Genomic DNA, 23,318 nt, shown 5'->3' with positions numbered 1-23,318 from the left:
CTTAGAACTACTTAAATCTAACTAACCTAAGGACATCACACACATCCATGCCCGAGGCAGGATTCGAACCTGCAACCGTAGCGGTCGCGCGGTTCCAGACTGAAGCGCGTAGAACCGCTCGGCCACCACGGCCGGCAATGGCGCCTCAATGACTATCAATTTAGGATATGCTCTTACATTGCCAGAACAGTATATCTGTCCTGTACTGAGCTGATTTACTTACGAACACTGTAGAGGCAGGGAATGCAGGGAATGGGACTTCTATTGTAGACGAGGTAATGGGTTTGTAAAGGGTTTGTAAAGGTCAGGAAGTAACACTCTCTGTTTCGCAAGCTGTGGATTGCATATGGTGATGCCTGGAAGCGAGTGGCCAGCCTCTAGGAAGATATTTCTGGTTGAATTAGGCACTTATGCATGTTAGGTGCAGAGGTGTGTCACCACTAGAAGAGAAGCCGATGATACTGAGATGACACAGTCAGCTGCTGTCGTCTGCAGACAGGCCGGGCAGTGCGCATAAGCTGCATCACCCACTGGAGTCTGCACGATCACCAGCGCTGTCAGCAGCCATGAGCCGATGGATAACAGCACCTCCTGGTTGTTGGCGCACCTCAGGCCATTGAATACAGCACAAGAAAGGATGTTACTCAAACTGCTATCCTCAGCATGCTCGATTTCGCAGGCGTGTGTTTACCCTGGGCGATGGCACGTGATGAAATGGTCCACCAGGCCTGGAGTGCACCAACAATGCAGCTAGGCAGCTGTCTATCCCCCTCTGAATACATGTCCCACGTGGGAGGTGGATACCCTTGGGAGGTAGTCTCTCAGTTGATGGCTTGCCAGTATGAAGAGCATAAATCCAGAGGAGATGACTGGCTGCATCATTGCATACTGCGAACATACTCTGAGTCTTGTGCTAGTGGCATAGCTCAGCGTCATCGGCACAATTGGAGACTGCCTCAGACGATCTGACCAAAATGAGAATGTGTCGTATTTATGAAAGTCTGCTGGCTAATACTTCTTCCACAGCAGCACCACCACCACGTCAGAAGACATCCACGTTGTAGTATCCAGCTGTAACCATTGAGTGCCAATGATTTCATCCGTCCTGCTCTTCTTGTTCGCTTTTTCCACTGTGCCAGCTTCCTGAATAAGCGTTCAAACACTCTGAATAAATCTTCTTACTTCATAGTGCACTGTCATCATCTCTCTCCCTATCACATCGTTTTGTTGCATAGGTGCCAGATGGTCGAGTGAACCAGACTAGAGCATTGTGCAAGGCTGTTCCTTTGTGTGGCTCTCGCATTATCGGAGAAGGTGCCTTAATTTTTGTCAGGTTATGCCAGGTAGGTTAGTCTGTGCTTTAACAGCATTATTTATCGTAATTAGATATTCAGTTGCTGTATCACTATGTGATTGGTGAGTATTTGTACATTAAGTCATATCAAACTCATATATGTACAGAAATTGAAATCTAAATGTTATGAACTTTTTAGTAGTAGATTTTAGAGTTCCTTGAAAATTCATGGTAGCTGGCTCGGGTTGGGTAGATCCAATACACACTAGTATCAGCTTTTTTATGAATGGATGTCTGCAGCTTACAGAGCATAAATCCAGAGGAGGCTGCATCATCGCATACTGCGAACATTCTCTTAGTCTGTTGAAAGTTCCGTTGGCACTGCAGAACTGAAATAACGATAGGAATACTGATTTTATACTGGATGGCAGATCTGTGTTGACTATTTGGGAATGACGAGATTTTTTTGTGTCACACTTTCATTGCTGGGTATTCAAAAGGATGCAATACAGATCAGGAGAATAATCGCAGTTCCATTCTGACATTTATAACTGCCGTAGCAACAGAACAGTCATATATTCTTCCTCTCCTAGAAATATGTGCATCGTCCTTAGTATGGATCTCCTAGCAGTAATTCACCTTGATAGCGTCTCGTAATCACTTAACGAGACCTGAATAATATTTCATAATAACTGTATGGTCTGTAGTTGCATTCCCTCGCCACATCACAAAATTCCAAAACGTCTCTCGACGATATGTTCCAGTATGACATCCCTATATTTGATTTTGCATTATTTTTATTTTTGGAGGTGTTGACTGTCAGCCGCTCCTGGTGGACCCCGGTATCAGTATCAGGCTGAATAGCTGCAAAGTGTAGCTGGTGCTTCTATGTGAAAGAGCCACTACTGTCGCAGATGTCCTTTACCTTTGACTCAAGCGAAATACGACTGGGGTCTCCAGTAGTACAATTCCATGTTCCTCGGCGTGAGATGAGTCACCAATTCTCAGTTCACAATGCAAGCTGGCATAACAAAATGGGAAACGCATCAGGTAGTAGATCATAGTCTCATACTTTGGGACAGTCTCTCCATATACGACAGTCAGCTCACAAGCAGCAAAAAAATCACTGGTCGAACTTCCATCATAGTCAAAAGGTGTGCCAACTTGTGTGGATTACACTTACGACCGCCTGTAAAGGGAAGCAGTGAAAACTAGGGGGTCATATCACTGATTTGCTGTGTGTAGCCTAAGAATTTCCTACATTCGGATATCAAACGTCTTTCAGCCGTCTAAATTCCAAAATGTTATTTTATTTGGCTACCAGTTTCGGCGATTTACTATGCAATCTTTCTGCATTATGTTCCTGGTTATTCAAGTTCCATGAGTGTCCCTCTGAGACATCTGCTGGAAACTGTAACTGCATTCGTGAAGATCAGCTAGTGACAGTCAAAGAAAGCGATATGTATTGTATCGAAAGTACACGTTGGTTTGGTTGACATCCAAACCGTCAACACGGTTAGCTGGAAAAACGCGTTTTAATGTGATATACCGCTATGGTTAACAACAAGTCTGTAGGCCGGAGGGTGCTTCTGCATTTGTATCGCATCACTTTGTTATTCCTGCTCAGAGGAGAATGGAAACTTCACCTCCTTTCCATATTCTACAGCAAGATGATCACCGGTCATTTTCTTTCAGCAAACACCGGCACTCTTATCATGGGCATTCCATTTCATACACGAGCTAGATATATAAATTGACTCTGTTGATGATGCATCTAGTTTGGTGATTTATCACTCATGTTGGAATGATGATACATTTTACGTCTAATGTAGGTGAACCTCTGTGACATGTCGGTAATTTTTCAGAGTTTGGATGTCACATTAACACGGAAACCGTCATTTTCAACGACTAAACTTACGTCTGATCTTTCTAAAAGTTTTCTCCCAGTATGAAAGAGACAGTAAATCATTTACCTCACAGTTCCAATACTCGGGCAGTGAAAACACGTGATTACAGGTCGAGTGATCTACTCTCTCTGGTCTGCAACACGTAACGATGCACTCTGGTCAGATCCAGTGAGTAAATATGTAGTTAAGGGTGGTGAGGCCCTGTGAAACTGAATGAGTTGCCTCTGTACTCGATGAATGAGCTACCACGTCACTCAAAAAGAAACTAGATAAAAAACTGAACTTTGGAATTTCCTACTTCTGGAGACTACGTCATCGTCCTTCCTTGAGCGTTATCATGGCGTTTTATCACCGATACTGTCTGTTATAAGGAGCTGCGTCTCCGACATTCCAAAGTCAGAACCGGTTTGGGCAGGATAGAGTAAGTGTGACACAACTGTATGAACAAACACTTGAGTATTACAAAATCACAGTGCTAATTATAAGAGCTAAGACTTGTTGCTTTGTTTGTACGGTTTAGCTACCCATCTACAGCGATGCCATTAGAGACAAAATATCACCAATTTTTTTTGAGTGGGCAGTAAAATTACACAAAGGTGGAGGTGTCTGTCAAAGAATAACATCTAGCAACTTTATTTACAGACTATCAAGCGTCTATTGGTAGACTGAGTAAGGCAGACGAAAATGTATAAACACTGCGATAGGAAAGCTACTGAGCTGATTCTATCTTCGGATCTCAATACAACTAGACTATGAACTGTTCAGACAAGTTGATGAATTAAGAATCGCAAATTTATTTTCGTGAGCGTCATAAGGTTGAGTGCGAGCACGGATTAAAATAGTCTTCCAGAATTGGAAAATTGTGTACCAGTACATTAGCTAAACAGTGGTTCTTGTTTGACTGAGCTAGATGCAAATGGAAAATTATTAGCTCGAAAACAGCTGAAGCTTTTGAGCGGGAAATTTAAGTCAGGCCTGCTCTAGGTAAACTTCTGAATGTGAAAGTTGCCGGGACGCATTGTTTAAATGTCAGAGTGGAACCTATATCGTAGAGAGGTTTCTTTGTGAAAGAAAGTGTTTTCATTACATTGCTTAAGCATGCAGGCTAGTCATTACAGCTAAGCTACTATTTTTGTCGATGAGGAACATCCCTCTGCTCAGGCTACGTCCATCAGAAGTCTAAGGTTCAGTGATATCATACAACTTGGTATCTTAAGTGTGTCTGATAGTTAATATCTCTCATTCGCAGTCACAATCTAGTTAATTCAGTGAGAAAACGAATCCGTCATGGACAGATTAGAGCTGACAGTGATTTTAAGTCAGGTTACGTCATAATTGACTAGCTGAAGAAATTGTTGGCTTCTGTTGTTAAAACTTCGCATGATACGATTTAATTGTGCTTTATTTGTACGACATGAAGTAAAACAGGATTCACGTCAGCCTGATGATGGTTAATGCAATGATTCGACTGCGACGTGTGCCTAAATTTGGTCACACCTAGCCATGTGTCCATTTCATTTCACAGAAAGAACGAATTCTAATTCATTCCGATTGCAATTGTTGTACTGATACAAAATTACCAAAATCATTACGACACCCAAAAATAATCTCTAAAATGAGTTCTGGCTCGTTTCTAGCACCGAACTGAACTGAATCATCCGTTAAAGAAAAGTGTAACTGCAGTATTCTTGCAAGAAATTCAGGAGTTTGATTTCATCGTGGGACAAGCTGAAAGTGACACGAAATAGCATAGAACGCCTTAGCTCAAGATGGACTGTTTTCTTCTGAAGACACATCCAGTATTGTTGGGCTGTCAGTACTCCCTCAAGGTAAAACAAAACCAAATCCATTATTGGGAAATAACTCTGTATTTTTCAACGAGCGGAGATTGGGTTAGGTCTTTTAACGCACGAAACAGCTGAGGCGAATTGGCTTCCAAACCCTCGAGATAGGAAAACTTGTTTCACGTACCAAGACTCTTCAAGCAAAGGGATAAATCGAGGAGAAAATTCATTGATGGATATTAAAAGTGGGGCTGCTGACAAGGATCTGCTCACTTTCGACCATGTAAGTATCATACACATCCTCATCAGAGAAATGCAAAAAAGTGAGTATACGTTGCAATGATACCGCAGACAAGTGGGATACAAAATGCTTGATGATACAGGAAGCGACGCGACAACGGGTTCCTTCACAAGGATTTATAATGATATCCTAAGATGAATTCAACTTTATTTCCAAATGCAATAATGATATGGTATCTTCATCTCATGTCCACTATGATAAAAACTTTCTTCTTTCTTAGCGATATTTTGGTTGAGACGCTTTCTTTTGGGAAATTATACTGATCTAGTCTCAAGTAAGTACGAAGTTTCCTTAGAGAACTCATCAAAGTATGATGCTACTTCTTGAAACTCCGAAATTCGAACTCGTGTTATCGACATAAAACAGCTGCTGCTCATCTGGGTGGTTAGAGAAGGAGAACGAGTATGTTTCCTTGGAAAATGTTATTTTCATTCAGTCTTTAGTAGTCTGTTCGTTCCTGATTTGATGGATCGTCAGGAAACATACAACTCTTGATCTACACGAGGTCCTACAGATGAAAGTAGCAATATCTTTCACGAATGAAGCCATGTTGTGCGGAAATGAACTGAGATTCTATCAAGTGAGGAAGAATGGTGTGGGAAGAAGATAAAAAAAAATTATTTCCTTTAAACTTGTTATTAGCTCCAGTTAAGGGGAGAAATGACTGAAGCACTCCTGAAGATTCTAGGTTCTATGTTTAATCGGATCGAATGATCACGGGTCCGGTTAAGCGCCTTGAACAGAAGATGTTGCTTTAGTTGTGTGTTTATGTCATCCACTTTACTTCAGTTATCACATTCTACTTGGGAGAGGAGTTCATATAATGAGGGTCTTACGTGTTTCCAAATGACTTGTTTTGATTGTACTCTTCTCTATACTTCATTGCTGGTAAGTTAATGTCACGAACAAGGGTCGCCGGCCGCGGTGGTCTAGCGTTTCTAGGCGCTCAGTCCGGAACCGTGCGACTGCTACGGTCGCAGGTTCGAATCCTGCTTCGGGCATGGATGTGTGTGATGTCCTTAGGTTAGTTAGGTTTAACTAGTTCTAAGTTCTAGGGGACTAATGACCACAGAAGTTGAGTCCCATAGTGCTCAGAGCCATTTTTGAACAAGGGTCACCTTGCTTTGCTTGCTTCGGCTATATTTGGACGCCTCAGGTAGCCTGCAACAGATATAATTGTTATTGTGATTAATCTATTTTGTATTGTTTACCTTAGAAGTATGGCGTTTCTTGACAGCAAATTCGTTATTTTCCTGGCGATCGCTGATAATTTGAGGGATTGTCTCCTTCAAGAGCAGTCTCTGGTGTGCTAGCCACTTCCTTTGCAGGGCGTAACAAGTAGTCTTTTCAGTCTTTCCTATGAGCAGTGAACATGTCTCTCAGATAGCACTTCCATCGAATCAGTTTCATTACTGCTCTTCGTATACCTATAGACGTCAGTGTTGGTACTATTTCGTTTGTAAGCTGATGTAATCCAAATAAATGTCAAGTCTGGGAAGTAGTCCTTTTCCCTAGCGTAGAAATGAACTGCTTTTCATATGATTTTGACTTTCGGTTATTGTGAACTGGTAGAAGTAAACTGGCTCGTACCCTTTACACAATTGTGGCAGGTAATAGTAGCAATTTATGGATGCGCCAGTAGCAGTATCGTGGTTTGTTGTTAATGAAGGCCGACTAATCTACTGTCCTAAGCCTTCTAAGTTCGAGGCTTAATTTCACTGATATTTCCACCAAAAAATTCAAGTAATGTAGTTATCAGCGTTACTAAATCTCACTTCTTCTTCCTAGTTGAGACATTTTCTCCTTGTTTTCTTCCTTACTAACACAAACACTGCTATTAGTCAGTTGTCGTCAATGACACATGTTCAGCAACACTATATTGTGTCCAAACTCTCATTAGAGTTAAAATTAATAGTTGCTTATTACCACAGGGCTTGATAACTCCAGCAGTCTGTACATACTCGAGGATAGTAAAGTACACAATTTAGTTCAATTTCAGTTCTAAATGAAATTTTATCGCCTTACGATTCATATCTGAAGTGGAACGTGAAGTCCACAAATATGTTATATCTTCAGCAGGATATTCGATCGTAGACAGAGAAATGAAGTTTTTGAAATGCAAAAACTGTGTAACTTCAGCATATTCTGTCAATGGAAAATTATATTAAAAGGCCATTGTTTGAGCTTCTAAAATGCAGTACGGCAGCTTGAAACAGTCCAAAGTTTCCTCCACTCCAATCCCATTTATTGATTCGAAATGTTATCGATTCGCTGCACAAGTGAAAGAATAGTACTTGTTTTGCATTCAGCGTCATATCTGCTTGTGTTTCTTAATTTGACAAGTTTATCGAGTTTATTTTTCGCTTTTGGTTCGACTATGCTTCAATTTCTCATCTGTATCTTTAGGAATGACTTCATGGGAAGTCCCCAAATTGTAGTTTGTCAAAATACGTATTTGACTGCTAGTTTCGTTCTGACTGAGCATCATCTGGTCCTCCTACGTCAGGAAGGGAAGCACTCAGGCCCACTACTGATGTTATACAAACACATACGAGAAACGAAACTCATCGTTAAATATTATTATAGACACAAAATTCCCAAAAATTTGTTGAAATCTCTTTTCGCCTTTCCAGGTGAATGCACTGACAGAGATGGAATCTGTTACACAACGGAGTATCAGTCCGTTATTCATCAGACTTTGTGGAGATGTTCATCACGTAACGGTTACTAAATTATTAAAATTCTTTTTTGAGTACAGGTATTCATCATCATCAGTGTGAATTGTGGCCCACATGGGCCTTAACACACACTTCTATTCGTTGCGACATGGAAGTAAACAGCCTCAACTTGAGGGATTTATTGCCATGACTGAAACGATGCGGGGCCAGCTCATGAAGATTGCCGGCGAGAGGCTAGTATTGACGCACATGTTTTCCCATCACCTTCCAACCACACACTACGAGTGACAAATGAGGGGACTGTGCAAGATCATAAACGATCCGTACATTCCCCAGGCTCTTGTGATGTGAACTGAGTGTGATGTCTTGCATTATCCTGCTGGAATATACCATATAGTACTCTGATCATGAAAAGAATGATAGTAGGCTTTACTACTGTCAGCGCATATTGAGGAGCATTGAACAATTACCAAACCAGCATAGCCCCTCGTACGATGGAGCCAGAAGTTTAAAAGATGTGTATCTCAAGAGTTTGTGCTCCCAGTGGCTTTTCACGTGATAATCTGCGGACACCTGGCGTCGCGAACGAAAGCGACGATCAACGCGACTCTGATTCTATACAATGCAAGTCTCTGAAATCTCTGACATGGTGTCAGTGTTCCAGACGCTTCAGGGTGGCATTCTGCTGGTAACCTCTGCACGGATTTCAGCTGTTGTCATCCATCCTTTCGTCAGAGCCAGATGAACACTCCTACAATCTTCTTCTGGAAGGACCCCTGCCACTCTGCATGCCACACCCCACGAATCCCTCTCGTCACCACTCCTGCTGCAGCCATTCACTACAGCAAACTATCTGGGTGATGTGTCAGTAGGATCGATGCTCCCGTGTTCCTCATGCCAGTGATTCGCTCACTCAACACCCGAAAACGACGATAATCTCCACCTGTGCGTCCATTGGGCATGTCTGGCCACGATCTCCTCCTGAAACGTTCCAGTAACGTTAGGAACATACAATAAATATAATTTACTCATACTAATCACAGTGTTTAGCAGCAGTGTTTCTCTGTAATGGAAATACCCAAATGAGTTTCGGTACAGATAAAATTTTATCAACATATCTCAAAAGTATGGAAATACTGAAGTATCGCTTCGGCAGCGTTTAGTCAAAGTGTCAATGGTCTAATCCTTTTCATTTCCGCCAGTGTAATATCTGAAAATATTTTCATACAGTTCATAGTGTCGTGTTGGTCACTAGATAATGCATATGAAACATTAGGAATTTACTGAAGATGCACTTACTTACTTATTAGGTTAGCCACACAAACTGAAGTCGGTTTCAGGTCTTTGCCTCGCCAGTCGGTCTCTTCCATCTTCCCCTGTACATGTAGTCTTCTCCAGCCAGTCCCAAGTACTCATATCGTCTCTGATCCCGTCAATCCATCTCATCCATGGTCTTTCCTCCGGTCAGTTGCCTCAGCTGTCTTGTTCCACCGCCTGCCTGGTGATCTGGCCTTTTCGACGCGTTACGTGCCCATACCATTTCAGTTCCCTCTCTTTTGATTACAGGCGTAATGTCCAACGGATTGTACAACTCCTGCAGTTCGCGTTTTTTTTTTTTTTCCTCCAGTCGTCTCTATACTTCACCGGTCGAAAAATCTATTTCAGGGTAGAATTCTCAAATGTCAGGCGTTTTCTACCTATCTTTTGTGTCAGAGTCCAGGTTTCTGTTCCGTATAGCACGACAGGTTGTATTACTGTCCTGAAGATCATAAGCTTCGTAGATCTCGGTAGAAGCCGGGACTATAGCAGCTTCTCCAGCGCAAGCTTTGACCTGTTTCCTGCTCGAAGAGTCTTGCTATTATCTTCTGGTCGGCCTCTTTCTTTTCATTAATTGCTGCCCCAAGATCATTAAGTACTATCTCGAGATATTTGAACTCTTTTATCCTCCCAAACATTTTACGATCCACTTGTAAAGAAAGGTCTGTCATCGTTTTCTTTGCTCACTACCAGGTATTGTGTCTTGTCCTTATTTACCTTCAAGCCTGCTCCCATTGTCTCTTCCATTAATACTTTTGCCATCTGGATCAGATCTTCCTAATTCTGTGCTATTAAAACTACATCATCAGCATAGGCCAAGGTGTTGATCCTTCTACTGAGCTCAGTTCCTGCTACCTTTCTCAGTGCTCCTTCCAGAACCAACATAAACATAATAGGGGGGGGGGGGGAGTCAGTCTCCCTGTCGCACTCCAGTCTTCGCCTTGAACCTCTCTGGCATCTCTGCGGTCACTTCCGCCATGCATTTCTCTTGCACACATGCTTGTGTGTTTAATATGGACGGGTATGTCAATTCTAATGTCATCAAGATAATCATTGAGGGATACTTCGCTAATTGGTACCTTAACGTAAATATTTAGCTATTTCGTTTAGTGTGTTGCATACAGATATTCGTTCTACAGATCTCAGTTCACCACTTCATGTGAGATACAGGCAAAGGCTTAGCTTAATTAAAAAATGAGACGATCATTCGACATCCCAAATGGTGTTTATTCTTCAATGTAGACAATTTTTTTTTGTTAGGATCGCTGTTGATCCAGTTATTACTTTAAAATTTAAAATGCTTAGCTGTCAAAGCTGCAAAGATATAGCTGATATGGTACTGACACATCTAAGATAATACATGAAATTAGCTGACACGGAACAGTGTTTTCAACCCCTCCGTGGCTGCACTGGTTCTGAAACATTCAGTAACATTACAGTTACTGCCTACTACATACATACAACTTACGTAAAAATTGTTAATACAATAAAAATACAGATCTATATGTGTGCTACGTTGGATACTGACTCGTAAATATTTCGTTGTGATATAAATGGGATGTGTAAATGTATGCAAATGCGTTTTTAGATGTGTTTTACCTGATTGATGGAAATGACTTTTACTTCATATTTCAAACATCAAAGAACATAGATTTGACATTTAACACGCAGCTATTTCTTTTCATAGGTGTTTATGTAACCTCAATAGTGGGCAAATATTTTCATATAATTCCTTTTCTATTTTAGGTTGATCGGACGATATTCAGCTAGAATTAAATCAGTCAGATTTTTTTTTTTTATTTTTGGTTATATAGCAGATTGTGATGACATAATGTCAGCCTTCAAGTGCTTAAAAGCTTTTGAATACTGTCCTCAGTGGATCAACCACTTTTCTTTTCCACATGTCTTAGACCCTTATAACTGTCGAATGTAACATCTAAATTGTCAAAGGGTATGGAATTATTCCCATTTCACACGAATACTGTTCCTACTTTCTTCGGCAATTAGAAAATGGTACTTCATGTCACTTTGATTGCACGCAACTCACTTCACCGATTTCGCACGTCACACTCACTAGTCCTGTAATTTCAGAATGTTTCACTAATCTGACAGTAATGAATGTACCCTAGTCAATGTGTCTCAGCTAGAACTCGAACATCATTTAAGCCTGCATCTTCCTGCGCTGCATCTGTTTGGTTTTCATCTCTCGAACGTCTTTTACTTTCTGTCAGTATCTTCTCCTATATTACCACTGGAAAACTTCGTCCTCCGATTTTTCCTTTCTCCCACAGATCTTTCCCCTATTCTCTACTCTTATCTACAGCTTTCCATTTTCTGTTTATTGCCGTGTTATCACAAACTTTGATTCCCATTTCTCCTTAAACTATCTTTAATCCTCTTGTGTGAAGAATAATTTTCCCCGGTCAGCAGCGGCCGGCTGCTCAGCTCTAGTTGACGAAAAGCCTGTCGGAGTGGCCGAGCGGTTCTAGGCGCTTCAGTCTGGAACCGCGAGACCGCTACGGTCGCAGGTTCGAAACCTGCCTCGGGCATGGATGTGTGTGATGTCCTTAGGTTAGTTAGGTTTAAGTAGTTCTAAGTTCTAGGGGACTGATGACCTCAGAAGTTGAGTCCCATAGTGCTCAGAGCCATTTGAACCATTTTTGAACCGGTCAGCCATTAGGATTTATGGTTGTTCCCAGTTTTCTTTTCGAAATAGGCTATGTGTGCGTGCCTCTTTGCATTTGCTGATGATGCGTCTTTCATGTGAAGAGATCGCTGTTGAAATCCTGATTTTTCATTCCTTCGTGGATTGACTGAAGTGCTTATGCATAAGACGTAACTTACTCCCCTTTGCTTTTGTTCAGTCTGTATTTTTTCCTTATTTCTCATACTATCTCTTCCTTTTAAGTCCAGTACATCGGACAGTTAAGGAATTTTCAGATGCTGCTGCACATTTCTAGATAAATTTGCAACACATTTGTTTTAAAGCTTTTTCTGGTTCCATCGTTCAGATGCTTACCATACTATCACATTTTAACATCACATTAAGTTATCTACGGAAAATCATACATATACATTACTCATGTACTCCTTCAGCACTTACTTGCCTTTCTGAATACTTTCGACGGTTATTCTCGTACAATAGCACAAGCTCAGATCGAAACACTTACTAAACTGTGCACTTTATGCCGCTTGCGGAGAAGAGAAGATATCACTATGTCTGGATACTTGCACAAATGACGACGATGTTCAAATGGGGAAAGTGTTACAGAACTTGGATTCTTATCTACTCCCTGTTAATGTCTAATCAAATCAAAATGAGATATGTAAAAAATTGGGTTTTCCCGTGTTTCTTCGTGAATGGGCAACATAAGAGAAAAGTGAAATAGCGGTCAGGTGTTGGGAGTAGCCGTTATCACGAGACGGCACGCTATTATCGACTGGAGATGGTAGGGTGATCACGCCTTTACCTAAACTGTCGATCCTTATCTGTCGATTACCGGGATACTAAATATATAAGTTGTTCGCCACGCGGGAGTTACGAATCGTTATGCAACTTTTCTCCTGAAACTGTAAGTCGTTTTTAATATGTAATAACTAAAGGGCAGTGGGGCCAATCTGTGTTTATTATATATGAATATTTATTATCAATGAATTGTTTTTGGTTTTAAAGAAAGATGGTAATCCAGCCGGTGAAAAAAAATAAATATGACGGTTTTTATATCGTCCAAATATTATGGGGGAGTTCGGGGACGCTGTCTGAATTGAAGACGGTCTTACATTTCTTTGCTGAGTGAACATCCTAAATCAACAAAGGAGAAAAGCCAGTTGCGACAGAGCACATCAACTGCAATTGCAATAAGACCAAATATAGCATTTGATAGTATCAATAATAGAAAACTGTCGTCAAAACGGAATGAACTACGAAAAGATGAAACTTTATAGTAAAAAAGTGATACGATTTCTACTCTACACAAACAGTGCTGTTGTAACTTTAAAAAAACTAATACCGTAACGTAATTTAACACGAAGGTAATTCGTGTTAAATTACAGCTGTAATACTGACACCCAGCTGATGTTATGTTAGTGTCTGAATTCGCAAATTATGTATAATTCGTGGTAAGAATAAACTGGAGAATAGCTTGACTTTTAATTTCGTTACAAAGTTTAGAGTAACAACATAATGCTTCCAAAAGCACCTCAGATCCAGATATACTGAATTGGATAATTTATTTACATGGACGCCTACAACTTAGAAAATTTAAGACTCACGATGCTAGAATTACGGCACGCTATTTAACCTAAATCAAACCTAAATCAAAATGACCAACCACTGCTCCATCTCGCTCGGTAACAGCCAGAAAAGAAGTTCAGCCAGACCTGTATTTCCTTTGTGAGGTATTGTTGTTTCTCAGTGGAGAGGCATTATTATTGTATATTGCATGTAACGCATTATTCACATCGACGAACAAAATACTTAGTTTATTGTACGTATTTCACTAGGCCTTTGAAATTTACATTATAATGAAGAGCAATTAGTTTATTTACAAACTTGTTATCGTAGCCGTAATGTCTTATGTTAATGGATTCTTACGTCACTTCTACGTGGAACAATTTCACATTTTGGGCTAGAAAGCAAACAAACAGCTTTTTTGTTTATATTCGTTTATTTTATAGTTGCCGGCCGGAGTGGCCGAGCGGTTCTAGGCGATACAGTCTGGACCGCGCGACCGCTACGGTCGCAGGTTCTAATCCTGCCTCGGGCATGGATGTGTGTGATGTCCTTAGGTTAGTTAGGTTCAAGTAGTTCTAAGTTCTAGGGGACTGACGACCTCAGAAGTTAAGTCCCATAGTCTCAGAGCCATTTCAGCCCCTACCCGGCTGCTGATAGTCTCCGACCAGTGGTCCTGGATGACGCAGTGTGTTGCAGGCAGTCCGTTACTTGTCCTCGTGAGGCAGGCACAGGTGTGAACGGGTTACGATGTACCAGCTACACAATACGGCAATCTTCAGTGTGGTGTTTGGTCGTAATGGACTGGAACCTTGGCAACGATTATGCCTACCCTTACGTTCGTATTTCCAACAGCGGGCCACTGTCACATCCAGTCGGCCTAATAGAGATTCACAATGAGGCCCCTTTTAAACTCTCTGAGATACTGAAGAAGCTCTCTTAAACAAGTGCGCGGTATATCCGCGTCCTTCGCAGCGATCACTCAATTTCTGACGCTGTTCGAGCCCCGTATACACCCTGTTACATCGGCTAATGACATGAAGCACAAACAAAACTAATTCACAATGGTGGTTGCCGTATCTATCATAGAGAACATAAACTCTAATCATGTACATACCCGCCGATGGAGCGTACGTGTACTACGAAGTCACACTGACATCACCACCATGTCTCCCGGGAACTTTAGTTTTTTTTCAAGGCAGTGAAGAGTACGTATGGGCTGTTGAGACTGAAGGCATGTAGTGGCGCTGCCACTCTCATCTGTTGGTGAACAATTGAAACAGTGTTTCTCATAATGCAACTGATTGCTATAGCTTGTCTTAAAAAGACGGAGTGCAAATGATAACCTTACAATATATGAGTACGCAAGAGACCTCATCTATGAGGTACGCAGCAAAAGTTGTACTGCTCTGTAAAGGAAGCAGGAAAGCGAGACAACTGGAGAACTACGTCAAACCAGTCTTAATACTGACCGCAACAACAACAGCAGTGACGTTCCCCTCCTTCCCTACTCCCCTCCCTCCCCCCCCCCCGTCGCCATTACCACCACCGTCCCCTCCCCTACACTCCATCACCAAAATAATTTTCGACACGAACTCTAGTTGTGGCATTCCGCCTCTTATCACACACTTGTAAAGTCCTCACGGTCGTCTTCTATATCGTAGCTTCGTCGGTATCACGTGATTAAAGTGTGCAATCTCGTTTTTATTTCTGCCTGTCTAGATGAGGAGGATAACAGCCACACCCCAGCTTGACGGTACTTTGTATTGTACTTTGACGTTTATATGTTGAAACGTTCTTTCTCGTCTGTCGTCCCGGTTCTTCACCGGCGCCCGCGGCCAGAGTCCACTTACTCTTAGCACCGTGCGATACGCGAGCATTTTCAACCGACGTATTGCTCTGTTGACTTCCTCCTAAACGTTTGTTGATGGACCCTGATTACTTCTATGCGTTGCTACTGATATAGAGGGTGATTATAATTAAAGTTAAATTTTCAGACAACTGTAGAAATAACACCACTGCTCAGATTGACATCAAATTGCAACGGAATACTGAGAAAGGGGAAAACGTATGACAGAAGAAAAATAAATAGTTACAAAATGCAGCACTAGATGGCGCTGTAAGCATCATAATTTGTTAGTGGTCGTCTACAAATGAGAAATGTGTCATACAACAATGCATAAAAACGCATAAAAAGCATCACTTATATCAGTTTTTAATTGACCTGAGTGACTGGCGCAAAACATATTCAATATGCAGTACACCGTTTTCTGCAACAGCTTGAAATCGAGAAACAGCCTGTTCCACAACTAATCGAAGTGTTTCCAGGTTTACGTTCAGAATGTGTTGCGCAATGCGTGCCATCAGTGCAGCTAAGTTTGTAATTGGAACACTGAACTCAACACCTTTCAGATGGCCCCACACCCAGAAGTCACACAGGTTAAGATCAGGTGATCGGGACGGCCAGCATTTCCGAAATAGGCGCTTCAGCAGCTGCTTAACTGGTTTTGCAATGTGCAGAGGTGAGCCAGCTTGTATAAAAACGATTCCATCCACGCTGTTGGAGAGCTGGAATGACGTGGTTGCCCAAAGGACACTCACAGCGCTTACCAGTGACGGTACAGGTACCAGGACCGGAAGCACCTGTCTCTTCGAAAAACTATGGCCCTGTGATAAATGATGCCGCAAACCCGCAACACACAGCGACCTGTTCAGGATGACGTGGTACTGGTTGATCTGCGTTTGTATTTTCCGTTGCCATATTCCACAATTGTCCACTTCCACGCGAGCAAGAAATTCTGCTGCAACGGTCTCTCTTGCTGGCAGGTCAACAGGAAGTAACTCGTGCACATGGGTAATTTTGAACGTATAGCAAAGAAAGATGTTTCGTAGGATTTTAAGCACCGTGCTCACGGGTGTGTCCAATGTTCGGTCAATTCTCCGTGCACTACACATTTGCAGACTACCAATCGTCTCCTCCTGCACTGCCTCCAATGACGTCGAATCAATTCATTTCCTCCCTCTACCAGATTGCACACCAAAAGAACCCATCTTTTCGAATTTTCGAATCATTTTCTCCAGACCCATGGCGGTCATCGGACCAACGCCTTTTTTCAAACCCTTCACTGTCCGGAACTTCTGCAGAGCGACGTGTGCACAGTCATCATTCTTGTAATCAGCTTTACAAGCAGAGCGCGATCCTGCGTTGAGACAGCCAGCGGCTGGTCCCGGCAGAGGCTCGAGTCCCCCCTCGGGCATGGATGTGTGTGTTTGTCCTTGATAATTTAGGTTCAGTAGTGTGTAAGCTTAGGGAGTGATGACCTTAGCAGTTAAGTCCCATAAGCTTTCACACATATTTGAACTTTTTTTTTTGAGGCAGCCATGGCGAACGTCGCAGACGCGAAAGAAGGAAAAGTCGTGTTCCCGACGTGTTTATACCAACTTCAATGAGTCGTGCGCATGACAGGTGTTTTCATTTACGTATTCTGACACATACAGTGCCATCTATTCATTAATTTTCACACTATTTTTTATCTTCTGTCATACGTTTTCCCCCTTCTCCGATAATATTCCGTTGCAGTTTGGCGTCATTCTGACAAGTGGTGTTACTTCTACAGCGTTTTGAAAGTTTAACTTCAATTATATTCACCCTGTACTTTCACGCTACATAATACAGCGTTAATCTCGCGAGACAAAGTTAAAACAGTAACATCTTCTGTATTAGTAATCAGTGGCCCTGTAGTACTACTACTAATTTCAAAAGACACTCCACTGGCTTGGGAAACGAGTACCACAGACAGTCGCTATACCGTCTTTAGCCAGTCCGTAGTGTGGCATCCACAAACAGAATTGAATAATAGCCTAAAGTTAAAAGAGAGAAGAACACAAACACAGAAAACCGCAATTTTCCTCTGGAAACAAATGAAATTATTGTGTCATGAAGTACGCTTCGTGCCTATCAAAGCCTACTTCAATATAGCTGACGTTTCCACGAACTACGATTGATGTGACTCCTCCTTTAGTCATAGAAAACGGAAAGCAACTGTACTGATCAGTGAGAAACGCTCGCTCCCTACTACATGCGTGCAGCACGGTTAAAGCCTCAGCTCCATCCCACAGACCACACGACTCCAGCCCCGCTCTCACGACGGCTATGGCTGACAATCGTTTCCATCGGCTAGCAAAACCGCTCTACGAAAGTACAATGACGGGGAAAAAATTTGTAACACCAAACAATAATTAATGAAGAGTAATTAAATTCTAGAACACATTTATCTAGGTAACATATTTAAGTGATAAACACTGCAAGATCACTGGTTAATGGAAGCATCGAGATACGCCATTGCAAATATGAAATGCTGGTAAATTAATACCCCGTGTAACAGCCAGACTGTTGAATGCTAGCATGCAAATGTGCATGCATTGTGTTGTACAAGTACCAGATGTCAGTTTGTGGGATGCAGTTCCATGCCTGTGGCACTTGGTCGGTCGATATAGTGACGGTGAATGCTGTTTGTTGATGCAGCTGGAGTTGTCGTTCGATGACGTCCTGTATGTGCTCGATTGGAGACAGTTCTGGTGACCTACCAGACCAAGGCAACAAGTCGACACTCTGTTGGGTTGCAACGGCGGTATGGTGGAGAGTTATCCTGTTTGAAAAACATGCACCTGGAATGCTGTTCTTGAATGGCAGCAGGACAGGTCGAATCACCATACTGACGTCCAGTTTTGTAGTCATGGTGCATGAGATAACGACGAGAGTGCTCCTGCTGTCATACGAAATACGCACCCCAAATTATAACTCCAGGTGTAGTTCAAAATGGTTCAAGTGGCTCTGAGCACTATGGGACTTAAGTTCTGAGGTCATCAGTCCCCTAGAACTTATAACTACTTACATCTAACTAACCTAAGGACATCACACACATCCATGCCCGAGGCAGGATTCGAACCTGCGGTCGTGCAGTCATGCGGTTCCAGACTGAGGCGCCTAGAACCGCTCGATCACAGCGGCCGGCCATCTAGAAAAAAACAGAGAGGAAAACACTGAGGATTGTACTGGAACCTAAACGAGGTCTTGACAGATGAATGAAGAGAGCTAGGGAAGAATTGTACTGGAAGACGAGAACAACATCGGAACGCACGTGAAGTGTGTGATTTTGCGGCATGCGTCATAAGGACTACTACGGATAGTGTGGCGAAGTCAGTATGTTAAGCAACTGAGTTTACAATGGGAAAGACAGGGTTGTTGAACACAGGAATAATTGCTCTCATCAGGTGATTAACGTGGAAGAGGAAGAAATCTGGAAGAGCAAATACACACCGATCGATATGCCATAGATCAAAGAGACAGGGGTTGGGTTGTTTGGGGGGAAGAGACCAAACAGCGAGGTCATCGGTCTCATCGGATTAGGGAAGGACGGGGAAGGAAGTCGGCCGTGCCCTTTCAAAGGAACCATCCCGGCATGAAACTTCCTGGCAGATTAAAACTGTGTGCCTGACCGAGACTCGAACTCGGGACCTTTGCCTTTCGCGGGCAAGTGCTCTACCACCTGAGCTACCCAAGCACGACTCACGCCACGCCCTCACAGCTTTACTTCTGCCAGTACCTCGTCTCCTACCTTGTCATATCAGCGCACACTCCGCTGCAGAGTAAAAATGTCATTCTGGAACCTGGCAGGCATTTGCCTAGAGCGATTTAGGGAAATCACGGAAAACCTAAATCCCGAAGGTAACAAGGGAGGAGAGGTAAGGTGTAGAGAAGATAAGAAGATAATGAAGCTGTCGGATGAGACGGGAGACCAGAAGAGAAAACATGAACGGGTTCTGGGAGGAGAAGAAGAAAATGTAATCCATGATGGGGTTGCCAGTGATCCTACAAAAGCCGCAACGGAAGAAGAAGAGATGTCAATAGAATTCGGCTTCGGAGGCAGGTAGTCGCACAGTGGAGTTCTGTGTGTGCGTGATGGGGGAGTGAGTGTGAGCTGTCACCGACGTCACCAGGCCTCGTGTGCGGCCCACGGTCCGGCTGCAGAGCTGCTGGGCGGCGGCGCCGGCGCCTGCTCGTGTGTCTGCTCTGGGCAAACACAAAGGCCCCTGCGGCGCCAGTTTGTTTTCGCGGCCGGCTGGAGCGCGCGCTGCCCCTATTGATTCCTAAGTCACTCCAATTCGCACCGGACTGGAAATTCTATTTAGCTGCGGCCGGCGGGGAGGGCAGAGCAGAAGAGAGGCCGCTGGGAGCGTCGCATCCCTCAGCCCCGTCCCGTCACCCTCACTGTGCGTTCTCCTGCTCAACTCCTCTCTCCTGACGCCTGTATACGCTTCCGCACTTTCCACTTCTCTTTTCGGACATGAGTAGAAAACCGACGCTAAGCTAAAAATATTGCAATAACACTAAATGATCACTTCAGTGATCAATTGAAGCCGAAGTTCTTTACGAGCTACGAAAGCACTGATTGAATCAGAAGTCAAGCGGCAGGAAAGGATATGCATAGATCACTATCGGGTCGTCGTAACATAAGCCACGCCTACTTGAACTTCAGTGTTTATGTAACAGGACAACTACTATTTTCAGTCATTAATTTTTTGTGTATTTTATTGTGATTACCGGTTTCGGCGATAGCCGTTTTCAGATCTCTTACATAAAAGCTAGAATTATCGACTACATTACAATAAACATATTAAGCTGCATTCAGCATTCACCGGTATACAGGCTCTTTGGATAATCAAGGTACTATGTGCTAGCTATGACTGTTGAATTCCGTCCCGTTGAGTTACCCACCGAGTAACTCCGGTCTGTGATCTTCCCTCTCAAACTGTCAGCAAGGAAACATCGACCAATGTCACACCGTCGGTGCCTCAGTTTAGTGAGCCTCGTCTCTCGAACTAGCAAGAAACTGAACTACCCATCCGGATTCGCCTCTGATATATTACCTTGAGGCCGTTTGGGCTCAGTTTAAGTTAAACACTGTTCTGTCACTTTAATTTGACTGCTGTCGGAAGCCTTTTTAACTAGATTTTACAGTTCGGACGACTGCGAGCGATGTAGGGAGAGAGTGAGTGAGGTTCTGTAAGGTACTGACAGGGGTGTGGAGCCATGCGGACTTCAGAGAATGGCCGGCCGCGCTACGACTCTCGGTTGAGAATACATGGCGATTACAGCCTGGTCGATGGGTCCCACATATTCTCGACTGAGTTTACATTGCGGAGTTCGGTGGCCAGTGCAATGTGGTAAACTCATCTTGGCGCTCTTCGAATCATGCACGTACACTGCGAGCTGTGTGACACATTGCATTGTTCTGTTGGTAGATGCCATCGTTTCGAGCAAACACAAACTGCTTGTAAGGGTGCTTATGACCCCCATGGGTAGACGCATACTTTAATCCATTGTGCCTTCCACAACGACAAGACCAACCACGGAATGCCACGAAAACATTCCGCAGACCATTACGAATGCAGGGTGTTTGTTTCAGAATTTTCAAGCAGTACACGCCATCGGCCATCTGTCCGATGTAGCATAAATCGTGATTCATTTGAAATGTCCATCTTTACCCGGTCATTCGACGTTCAGCTGAGGTACTGGCGCTCAAATTCCAGCCTCCGTCACCGAGGAATACGAGTCAGTATAGGTACATGAACAAGGCGCTTGCTGCGAAGGCCGATACACAACGACGTCCGCTCAGTGGTCGTTGAGGAGACACTACTGGTAGCCCTTTGTTTCATCAGGGCGATCAGTTGCTCAAAGTTGCCGTCTGTTCGCTCGTACACATCTCCGCAAGCGTCTTTCACCCCCCCCCCCCCCCCCCTCATCAGTGTCCCTTGGTGCATCACCGTTGTCTCAGCGCCAGTTGGTCATGCAGCGCAGTTCAAACACGACTGCAAGGGAACAGTTCACGGACTTAGCTGTTTCATAAATACTGTCACTCATGGCCGAAAAGCCAATAATCATACCCTTTTGGGCGTCAGATAAATCGCTTGGTTTCCGCACTGTTTTCCGCTTCCCCCAAACACGCTTTATATACCCTCAATGCTAGTGCTGCCACCTGCTGGCTGTGAGTAGTTATTGCACCCTGGCTTGGTCACATTAATGTAACTGGCTGCGTGTGAAGGGGAGATCCACTGTTTAGATCGAAGCGATCTATTCCTAACCTGTTGTGTGGCAGTGGGATTTGGTGACAGACGTCCCATAAATTGTGATAAAAGATGGTTGACGTATGTCTGGATAACGATGAATACGCACGTGGGTTCTATCATCAAACTGATATGTAAGTGTAATTTTGTTAATCGGTACATATTTTTCCCAATTCCTTATTGAGCAACAGTCATAAGTCTCAAGTCAGTTCACGTTGCCGAATGAATGGCAGTTGTGGTGATACTTGCTAATATTTTTGTTACTGTTTGCTTTTTTTGGTGGGCGGAGGGGGGGGGGGGCTGCATGAAGGCTACCAGTATCCTTACTAAATGCTCCGCCAACATCAAATGTACGGTAGAAAATGACGTGATGGTTATTAAAACTTTCAAGGCCACCAATACTCTCAATACCTCAACTGCGAGCAATAACCAGGATAAAGCATCCGTTACCTTGACTAAATTCATCGTTGTTAAAAAGTACGAAATTCAAAATACGCATTACAAAAACACAAGGACAGCATGGGAACCAATGCCCTTTAACTTCACTTTATTCTTCTTCTTGGCTCCAGTAGTGTTTTCAACGTTTTCATTCGCCTTCTGAAAACAAATAAACGTTCTCATTGCTCGCTGTGTAATTATTGAGCCTATTGGTGGCCTTCAAAGTTTTAAAAACGGTGATCAAGTATTTAGTAGGGACATCGGTACTTATTACTATTATTCCACGATGCCTTTTATATTGAGGACCAGTGGACGTCGTAAGTTGGATCAAGATGAAGCTGTATGTGCGTCGTAAAAGATCTGGTGTATGCGTAAATGTAAGACTTGTTGGTGGTTTGACTGTATATTATCATAAATAAAGAAAAAGACTACACGTTGATATTGCCAAAAGTCGAGAAGCGATTCTTAGTGTTGTAGCTCTCAGGGCACTGTGGGATGCTCTCACTGTGTGAGGCAGCACTATGCATCTCTGTGAGTCGCAGCTCGACAGCATAGCAACACAGAGCTGTATTCTGTTTGGGTTTTATTTTCTGGAATGACCTATCTGGTTTTTAAATCATAATGATCTGAGGGCAACAAGAATTTGTGGGGGTACCAATAACTGTAAGTGGATGGCGACTGTACCGTATTATGTGATTTGTTTTAAATGAAATGAAACGTTGACCATAGCTCTGAGATACTTAAGTATTTCTTTCATGAAATTTTAGGACGTAATAAAAAATCGTATTAGCGCCTTGAGCTTCTGGTAAAATACTTTATTTTCACAACCACTTGCAGTCGTCTGACCATCATCAGGTTTATAAAGGTATTCATAGCACATTGAAATCATCATTGTCAGATAATAAAACCATGAATTCTACACTGTTATCATATCGTTGTATAAATTACATCCTCAATCTATAAAAACTGTGCTAGGTAGAGTACTCATCCATGTTATTGTATAACTGTAACTAACGCTGTGAAGAGATTCATACTATCTCCGGAAGTACGGGCACCGTATACACACGAAATGAGCGTCCGACCGTCCAAATTTAGGATTTCCGTGATTTTCGTATATACCTCCAGCATGGTTCGTTTCAAAAGCGAACGACCGATTTCATTCCCCATCCTTCTGTTATCCAAGCTTGTTTCCATCTCTAATGACATCGCTATCGACGGGACGTTAAATTCTAATCTTCCAT

The sequence above is a fragment of the Schistocerca nitens genome, chromosome 1 (assembly GCF_023898315.1).
Source record: "Schistocerca nitens isolate TAMUIC-IGC-003100 chromosome 1, iqSchNite1.1, whole genome shotgun sequence".
NCBI lineage: Eukaryota > Metazoa > Arthropoda > Insecta > Orthoptera > Acrididae > Schistocerca > Schistocerca nitens.
The sequence above is the reverse complement of the archived record's forward strand: the minus strand, read 5'-3'. Positions refer to the sequence as shown.